At 43.0% G+C, this 10165-nt stretch overlaps 1 pseudogene; it reads left to right on the plus strand.

Moving 5' to 3' along the window:
• Positions 1-10165, plus strand: part of LOC116693078 (tumor necrosis factor receptor superfamily member 11B-like) — a 41045-nt pseudogene that overhangs the window by 3344 nt on the left and 27536 nt on the right.

Raw genomic sequence — 10165 nt, forward strand, 5'->3', positions numbered from 1 at the left:
TATGGCGGGCGAACATCTCCATTGCCAGTCACATTAAAAAACGACACAGGAGTGGTTTCATTAAAACAGCCTCTCAGTGGCCTCTATGATCATGTGCCGTGGAAGCACATGTGCCGGTATCTATTAATACACTGTGAAATGGAACTGGTTAGTTTAGGGCAACACCAATACTTAGGGTTAGAAAAGATCAAGGACTGGCTTCTACTAGTTTTAATGTTAAACTCGTAACCATGAGGAGTACATGCAGTACACAGACCGGGTTTTAAAAGTTCGGGTTAGGTCAACTTGAATTAAGGGTTCAGGTTTAAAAACCCATCCTTTGACTTTTAACCAGAGATATGGACTCTCCACTGAGGAACAGGAAATCCAGGTTTGAAGTGTTGGACCCGCGAAAATCCCAAACGCCACAACCTCCCACCAACTTAAAGCCCTCAAACCTACGTGAAAAAGGAGGCCGCACATCGAGTAATTGGTCAGTTAGAGCTGCTATGTGGTTACGGATCCCAGGGAGATTGTTGATCCTGAAAAGAACCACATCAGAACAGAAAGAGGCCCAGCCAATCTTGTCCTTGTGATGCATTCATCTACAAAGGCCCCTCACTGCAAACCTCGTATTATCTGACTATCAACCCCAGATACGTGGTGCTCGGTACTGTAATGTTGTCACAGTAATCACAAGAATGTACCACATGCAATCCTTCCTGATTTATGCTTTGCGCAGCACACAATCCCTCATGCAGCAGTGACCCCTATCCCAAATACTGAATGTATGATTGTAGACGCCCGACATGGCTTTGATATACATGTCACAGCCATAATGTTCACCGGGTGATACCAATGGGGGGACCTCCAACCACTATGAGGTATAAATCCAGTTTTCGTCTGAGGCCTTTACTGCGTGTTCCCTTCATACCCCCTGTTTGAGAATAAGGTTATTGTATCATGAAGACAGTGACTTCTTAGCCGCTGTCATTTTCGAAAGTGCAAACCATGGAATAACAGCAGTACGTATTAGCCAGAAAGCGCACACATCCGGTATCCGAGGAAACCGGCAAAACATGGCACGAAAACGATCATCCTTTTGTGGTCGCGGAGGCTCCCTGAAATGGTACAACCATCAAAAGAACTACTAGATTCTTGGCAGGAAAACCTATGCCATGGCGCAATGTCACAGTCGAGGGATTACCAGGTTTGTGAACAACATTCACGTACCTTAACAGCCTTGCTCTTTACCTAGTGTTTTGTGCTTAAATCCTGCCCTCTATATTCGTTCAGTGACTGAAGGTTCAGTCAGTGATGTGATAAGAGAACGTTTATTTCCCATAGAACATATATTCCATAGACAAGGTTTACAGAGAATTGGCATCCCAGTAGCTTCTCCCAGTTTGTTTGACCCTTTAGCCCTTTTCTCTTGAATCTTATGTGCCCAGGGGGGGGGGCACATAAGTTGCTACTGCGTGCCATGTTTTGTGGCTGATGTTTGTCTCCATAAACGTTTTAGTGTCTAGCAGAGATTCGCCTGCAAATAAGACCAAGGTCTCAGCATGGGCTTACATAAGGAGAGGAATCTTCACCCAAGACACAGGAGGCATAGGTCCCCACCCACCCTTGCCCATGCTTTTCCAAATTGACGCACCCGGCCGAGCTTGGTTGGACACATTGGACCAAAAACAACTTTAGAACCTAGGAGACTGGCATGCTTCTTATTTGAAGGTGAACCTACTAAGCACTACTGACACCAAGTGTCTAGTGTAATGCGTAGCTCTTTTACTCAAATATATGACATGAACACACGGTGATACTATAAGCACATACGTTGAATATAATGTTTATGAGAACACCTGCTATGAATACATTTGATTCCAACCATTAGCAATAGTACCGAGCTTCCTTTACCGAATGACATATGCCACGAGAGCAAAAAGCGTATCAGTGTTTGGCAGTGCCCAAGGCCAAACATCCTTGTAAGAGGCGGTTGTGGGGGGGGGTCAAACAAAACACATGACTTTCACACGCAGGAGACCGCGGGGTCAGTGTCCCGTTTTGAAAATAAAGTAAATGGAGTTTTTTTTTTACTTTTTTACTTTACTGGGGTTTACTTAACATTTATGGTCAGTTTCGGATAATGCTGGTACAGAAGGTTAGTTTTTCAAAGGTCGTATCTACTGACCTACAGTATAAAAAAGTTACACACTTAAGCTTTATTAAAACAAGCAATTAAAACCTAGGGTGAGGGCATAATATTGTTATTAGCATTGATAAGCACTTCACGAGTAGTTCTCTAATGATTTTGTGTGTGACTATGGTGTAGAAAACAACCCGTTTTTGGGTGTTTCAAGATCCAATTTCTAGAGATGACAAATCTTCCACTTTAACTTTTTCTCAAACCCCTCATTTCCAATAAAAGATGTGATGTCACTAGTGTTATTTGAATTATCACTCAGTATATCCTTGTCATCATCGGGTGGTCAGAACAGACTTTACGCAGAAGAAGACAAACCGAACTATCCCCTTCTGAGCTTTGGTTAGGGTTGGTTATTCACGGACTCTGGGGGCTTTCCACACCATTACTTTATCTACCAGTGCTACAAATACTTGCAGACACTGTACAGGCGCATTAAAGTGACTGAGGCATTTCCGTCAACACCTTCAACATACACAACATTACTTACATCTTTTTTTTTAAGTTCAGTTTATACAAGGAAAGGTGTAAATTACAGCTTATTGCTTATACTCTGTAAAGAGCGCTGTCTGGTTTGTGTGGCTGTTGTGTGTTGTAATAACACTGTTGTCAAGTCAGTTCTCAGAGTTCACTCCTTACAACTTTAACATATGGAAATAATGTGAATATAAATCCAGTAATATCTGTAATTTAGGCGAGAACACCACCCTTTTCAGAGTGTACATTCACGCAGTGTTGGCCACGGGGGTCCCGGTGATACTTTGTAACACGTTAATTTGTCGGCAATATACAGCACAAATTCCTGTCTACTGGAATCTCATAAATGAACTGGAGATTCACAAATGAAAACTGGAGATATTGATAAACAAAGTCAAGGTCTTGAAAAAGGGTTAGATTCCTCCAAGTACATTTTTTTTGTTATGATGTTTTTCCCCCTGCATGTCACCTTCTGGGGCTCTGTACACACACAGGAAGTTGAGGTGTGTTTGTTTTTGATTGCTCGGCCTGTGGCTGTCGCCACAGCCTGTAAGATCAAATTAGTTTACAGAAGAAACTGGAAGGCAGCAAAAAAACAAAACGAGCTGGCTTAACGACTTTAAAATGGCGGTTTGGTTCAGGATTCCCCCCCCCACCCCCCGCATATGCCCATCTATCCCTAGCATGTGATCACATGTGATTAGTGGATTTCTCTCCGCCACATCAGCGGTCTGCAGGTTTCACGTGGCCTTTTGGTATTCAACCTAGCTCACTTGGACCCTACGATGGTAGGCGATACCCTAAAACGAATTGTCTGGCAGGTAACCGGCTTCTAGTCCATAATGGAAAACCAAAAAAAGGTACCATGTAATGGGAAAAAGGCATGCAGTCCGTTATGCTTCTTCTCTTCTTCTTTAGTTGTGCTATGTTTTTTTTTCTTTGCCACTTGGCAACAAACTGAGAAATCCGGGTAATGTTTCACCCAAACCTTTATTTTCCAGTGTAAAACTGTCTGTTCTGATTTTTTTTTAGGAACGAGTAACTAGAGATAATTAAGGGGAACTGTAGGGGAGTAAAAGTCTCCGGGAATATGAATACCGAAGTAATGTACAGCATGGGAAATTTACACAAGTACATTACATTAAGTACAGTAAAGACTAAGATTATTCGCCTAACTGCCTCGTTTCTTGTGTTTTATACACTCTCCAAAACCACTCAAAAGATCCTCATGTAACCACCATGATCTGTGTTGTCTTGTGCTCTAGTGCTGGTAATCTTCTATCATTATGTTCTGTCTGCATGAATCGTCGTTCAGAGTGGTGTGCTGTTGGCGGCGCTTTAACATAGGCTGCGGCCCTGAAAGATAGCCTAAAACTCTCCCAAAACGTGCATTTCGTTGCATGTACCTGTACATGTGTAATGACAATAAAGTGATCTCATCTCATTTTGTACTTTATTACATACGCACGCTGGGAGGCAACAAAAAGACTAAATCCAGACTCTTTTTAAAATCACGGTAGAGCTCTTTGAATTGCATTTTGTTATGTTTTGAAAGGTATTATATATGATATAATAATGATCCACTGTTTTTTACATGGAGTGTTATTCTAAAATTTTCTACCATTCAAAAGGAATCACTTCTGGAGAAGGAACTCCTCTTATGGCATTTTCAAAAAAAAGAAATTAAGGGGCTTTAGCAAGATGAATGAATACGTCCATCCAACCTGACTTGTTTCTGTTTATGATAGAAATCATAAGAAAGCACAGTACCCCAAAGGATTGGACATGGCATCCCATTCATGTGAATAAAAAAAAGTGTTTCCAAACTTTTGACTGTATAATAAAAAAATACAAGTACCATTGTTTACATTTGGGATCATATGTTATTCAACGTCATTCAAACACCCACACTCTCCAGATTCACTTGCATACGTTTCTACTCTTGCTTTAAATGTCAATCACGAAGTGCACAAAACACAAGTGCTCCTCCATCCGCGTTCCTCTCCGATGCATTTTACCTCGTTTCTATAAATAGCAAAATAAATTAAGTTCACATAGTGGCAGCCCTACACAAAATCAAACCTGCCTGTTTAACGCTGCAGACATAGACAGAGGTAGATACCTGAACCCACCACTTCACGTACACTATATTCTGTATTCCTGCAATTGTTCTCTCTCTGTTTTCACCCCCAAAAAAGAATAGGATATTTTTGTTGTTAGTTGAGTTGTCCATACAATGTCTTGTTGCTGTAGGACCCAGGTGAATGTACGACTAGACCTTGCGGAAAATGTTACCTTGTTAAGCTGCGGTAGTTAAAAGCACGCACAAAAGTCAGAATTTCAAGCAGAGTGAGACCTCTTCCTGCAGCTCCGCCTATCCCCTCTCTTCATGCATGTGAGGAACAGCCAATAGAATGCTCCCTCGCTCCCACTTTTATGAATGGCTCTGGTTCTGGGAAGTGATTTTCCCCCTTTCAATATCTCTATTGATGTTTACATTAAAGCTATAGTGCGTCGTTTGTCTGTCGCCCCCATGAGGACACTCTGAATATGCAACAACACTGTTGGCGCATCACATGAAACAATCCTTCCGTGATCGCCTTCTCCCCCCCCCCCACGCAGTACTAGTAGCCACTATTAGGAAAGTTGCTGGACGACAATCATCTGACCAAAGTCACCATTCATTAAGGTCCAAAAAGTTACCACTAAACTTAAATGCTATTAATGAGTCTTGGTGCTTGGACCATCACCAACCAGCCACAGATGAATTGTGACCTAAACCATTTGACTCGGCGCATTATAATAAAAAAATAAAAAAAACGTAAAAAAGGCAAAGGAACAGACGTGTGCATAACTATCATGGACTCAATGGTAGACCTTTACTAGCCACTCAACAATCAAACCCTGATTGAGAAACTGAAGCGGGATTTTCACTCCCGAACCGGAGCTCTCTGGCCTGGTATTGGCAAAGAGTCCTCTCGTCTTTAAACAGAGCCAAGAGGACGTTCAGAAGTCTTAGGCTGAAAGGGTATTATGGAATTTTTGCCCAACAATGCCAAAATACACTGCCTACTACAGTTTTTAAAGGTTCAGTCAGATACCACAAGTATGCCACTGTGATCTCATAATTTCTTTAATTGGTTCGCCTGTGAGGCGTGTATCCTCATGACAGACCTTTTTTTTAAATCTTTTCCCTAAATATGATCTAATATTACATGACATTATACTCATCCTGTGGATGACCTGAAAAACATATAGCCGGCAAGTTATTATGGTTATTTCTTATGCAAACAGCAAAGGAGCAGGTCATTAGCAGGGTAAGGTCTGGGTTGTTTGGTCACTTCTAAGAATAAAAAAACAGCAACAACAAAAAACTGAAATGCCCTGAAAAAAAGGGAATGTTAATCCGCTTATAGGCACATAGAGTGAACAAACTATTCCACTAATTGGAACGGTATTCTTTGTTTAACTCATACAAAAAGAAGTATTGTATTGACCGTGCCTCTCGAATAGGGCAGCAATTCTTGAACTACAGAAAAAATAGAAAATAGGAACAGTTTTTTTTCGAATGAACACTGGACCTCTTTTGTTGCTACATTATAACTACGACTTTCTACCTCAGCCTTTCACTGTACTCCACCTCATTACCCAGAGCACACAGCTGCTTTAGTTCGACTCGATTCTCTGCAGTTGGTTGTGTAGCCGCTCGCGCGCCGCCGCCGCTCCCGTTTGGGTCAGGATCCCCGGGAGCTGCCGGATCTGATTGCCGAGGCGGAGGCACCCGCTGTTGATCCGCGCGTGGAGCTCCGACTGGTGAGACCTGAGCTCCCTTGCCTCTTGCCGTCTCTCGACGGGAGGTTGTGAACGACCTGACGCAGCCGCCGGGTCGTTCATTTTATGGTGGTGAAGAAAGCCGGTATGATTTCTTTGAGGTAGTCCCCGCTGTCTCAGGAAGAAAGACGGAATCAGGAACTGGTGAGGAACAGGGGTGGGACAAAATACAGATACAAATACATTGCTGTCCTTTAGGGGTGGGGGGGGGAATCGATACAGCGTAGTACCGCATATTTTTCAGTGCAATACTGTATCGATACACAGGTGTCAAGATGGCTTTTTATCATGTATTGTTGGTCAGTGTTTATGTCCCATTTTTCAACATAACATTAATGAGATGAACAAACAGAGAAATGTTTCTTTTTAGATGAAACAGATGTGGCTCATTTTCCTTTTGGGGACGTGATTGAAATGGGAAAAATCAGACTTGGAAAAACTTTAAATTGCATATAAATATCGCAGAATATTTGCAAATGTTTAAATCCAATAATATTATATCGGGCGTAAGTATCGTGATGAATCGTTCGCAAGGTGTCTGGTGATTCCCCCCCCCACCTCCGGAGTCTATATCGACGATGTTTATTTCGGGATTGTTTAAGTCTCGCCGGAAATCTGCTGGATGTCTCTTATTTTCAGCCGGAGGTCCTTCGCCTTCTGCTTTCTTGTGTGGGAATTTGAAATTTCTGCTGAATTTCTGAGCTATGGTTACCTGGTCCTCGGTCTCTGCAGGTAAAATCCGACAGCTAGTCTAGACTATCCTGTCCAATCTGCAGGACTTATGGTTACCTGGTCCTCAGGCCTCTGCAGGGTAATCCGAAGCTAGCTGACCTACTGTCCAATCTTAGGAACTGGTTACCTGTCCTCAGTTCTCTGCAGGGTAAACTAGACCGTAGCTAGACTATCTGTCCAATTGAGGACTAGGTTACCTGGTCCTCAGATCGCTGAGGTAACTCTAGACCGCTAGCTTCTGACTATCGAGTTTTCGTTGTACTTCTTCTTTGCACAGGCACCGTTGCAACCACCTGCACTTAGCCCACCCAACACATGACAACCACAACCGCTGCGTCATGGAGTAACCCTCCATATATTGGCGCCTGCTCGCCCACCTGCCTATCGGGCGTCCCCATAGTTTAACTGAACATAAGTTTACTTAGCGAGTAGGAGGAGGTTTTCAGCCGGATGGGGGACGACAATTTGAGGAAATAACAAGGCCCCAGCACTTTTTAAGTCCAACGTCAGGACCCATGAGTTTATAGTGATGTAATTAAAATTTACAGACTAACAAGCGTGTGCTGTCAGTTTGGACTTGCATTGAATAAAGGGAGAAAACCTGTATTTAACCTTTTACAGACATTAACTAAGTCGTTTTTTCGGGCCTAAACCTACCAAACGCGACCGTTTCACATTGTTAACGCGTTAAAACCACGGCCGCAAAGCCCTGGTTTAAATTAGAGATTCCGCATAGGCAGGTTTGACATTCGAGCCATGTGGGGTAAAAAGTCTACGGACGGTTTCGATTCATCCGATACCTACTTGGTCGGATCAAAGCCTTTCATTCGCAATAAATAACTCACCCTAACCCAGTTAGTTTACAAGGGGGAGAGTCCTGGATGTTTATATTTGTGTTGTGTGTCTGATGTACTTGTGCTGCTGTAACACCATAATTTTCCCTTTTTTAATCATTAATGCCTTGTAATGCCGCCACGTTCCCTGCTATGCACATGAACTACAGAGAACGCCTACCAAGAGCCTGGGTCTAGTGCTGGGTCTGGGTCTGGTCGTCCCGGTTTCTTCCTAAAAGGGCAGTTTTTTCTCTCCACCCTCCCTGTTGCTTGCTCTGGAGGAAACTACATAGAACTGTTGGGTCCTTGTAATTATAGAGTGTGGTCTAGACCTGCTCTATCTGTAAAGGGGACCCAGGCTCTTGGTAGGCGTTCTCTGGTAGTTCATGGCATAGCAGGGCACTGTGCGGCATTACAAGGCATTAATGATAAAAAAAAGGGAAATTATGGTGTTACAGCAGCACACGTACATCAGACACACAACACAGAATATAAACATGCCAGGACTCTCCCCCTTGTAAACTAACTGGGTTAGGGTGAGTTATTTTATTGCGAATGAAAGGCTTGATCCGACCAAGTAGGTCATCGGATGAAATCGAAACCGTCCGTAGACTTTTTTACCCCACCTGGCTCGAATGTCAAACTCTGCCTATGCTGGAATCTCTAATTTAAACCAGAGGGCTTTGCGGCCGTGGTTTTAACGCCGTTAACAATGTGAAACGGTCGCAGTTTGGTTAGGTTTAGGCCCGAAAAACGACTTAGTTAATGTCTGTAAAAAGGTTAAATACAGGTTTTCTCCCTTTATTCAATGCAAGTCCAAACTGAAGCACACGCTTGTTAGTCTGTAAATTTAAATTACATCACTATAAACATCTATGGGTCCTGACGTTGGACTTAAAAGTGCTGGGGCATCTGTTATTTTCCTCAAATTGTCGTCCCCCATCCTGCTGAAAACCTCCTCCTCTACAGCTAATTAACTTATGTTCAGTTAACTATGGGGACGCCCTGATAGCTCAGTTGGGAGAGCAGGCGCCCATATATGGAGGTTTACTCCATGACGCAGCGGTTGTTGTTGTCATTGTCTTGGGTGGTGCTAAGTGCCGGGTGGTGCAACGGTGCCTTTGCAAAAGAAGAAGTACAACAGAAAACTCAGATAGTCAGATAGTCTAGCGGTCTAGATTTACCCTGCAGGATCTGAGGACCAGGTAACCATAGTCCTCAGATTGGACAGATAGTCTAGCTACGGTCTAGTTTACCCTGCAGAGATCTGAGGACAGGTACCATTCCTAGATTGGACAGATAGTCAGCTAGCTGTCGGATTTACCCTGCAGAGCCTGAGACCAGGTAACCATAGTCCTCAGATTGGACAGATAGTAGCTAGCTGTCTTTTACCTGCAGAGACCTGAGGACCAGGTAACCATAGTCCTCAGAAATCAGCAGAAATTTCAAATTCCCACACAAAGAAAGCAGAAGGCGAAGGACCTCCGGCTGAAATAAGAGACATCCAGCAGATTTCCGGCGAGACTTAAACAATCCCGAAAATAAAACATCGTCGATATAGACTACGGAGGTGGGGGGGGGAATCACCAGACACCTTGCGACACGATATCATCACGATACTTACGCCACGATATAATATTATTGTGATTTTAAACATGTTGCAATATTCTGCGATATTTATATTGCAATTTATAAAGTTTTTCCCAACTTCTGATTTTTCCCAATTTCAAATCACGTCCCCAAAAGGAAACTTAGTCCACATCTGTTTCATCTAAAAAGAAACATTTCTCTGTTTGTTCATCTCACTTCAATGTTATTGTTGAAAAATGGGACAAACTGACCAACAAATACATGATAAAAGATCCATTCTTGACACCTGTGTATCGATACAGTATTGCCACTGAAAATATCGCGGTACTACGCTGTATCGATTCCCCCCCCCCACCCCTAAAGGACAGCAATGTATTCTGTATCTGTTTTATTTTGTCCCACCCCTGTTCCTCACCAGTTCCTGATTCCCTTCTTTCTTTCCTGCAGACAGCGGGGACTACCTCAAAGAAATCATCCCGGCTTTCTTCATCCACCATAAAATGAACGCCCGGCGGCTGCG

This window comes from Etheostoma spectabile, chromosome 7 (genome assembly GCF_008692095.1).
Source record: "Etheostoma spectabile isolate EspeVRDwgs_2016 chromosome 7, UIUC_Espe_1.0, whole genome shotgun sequence".
NCBI lineage: Eukaryota > Metazoa > Chordata > Actinopteri > Perciformes > Percidae > Etheostoma > Etheostoma spectabile.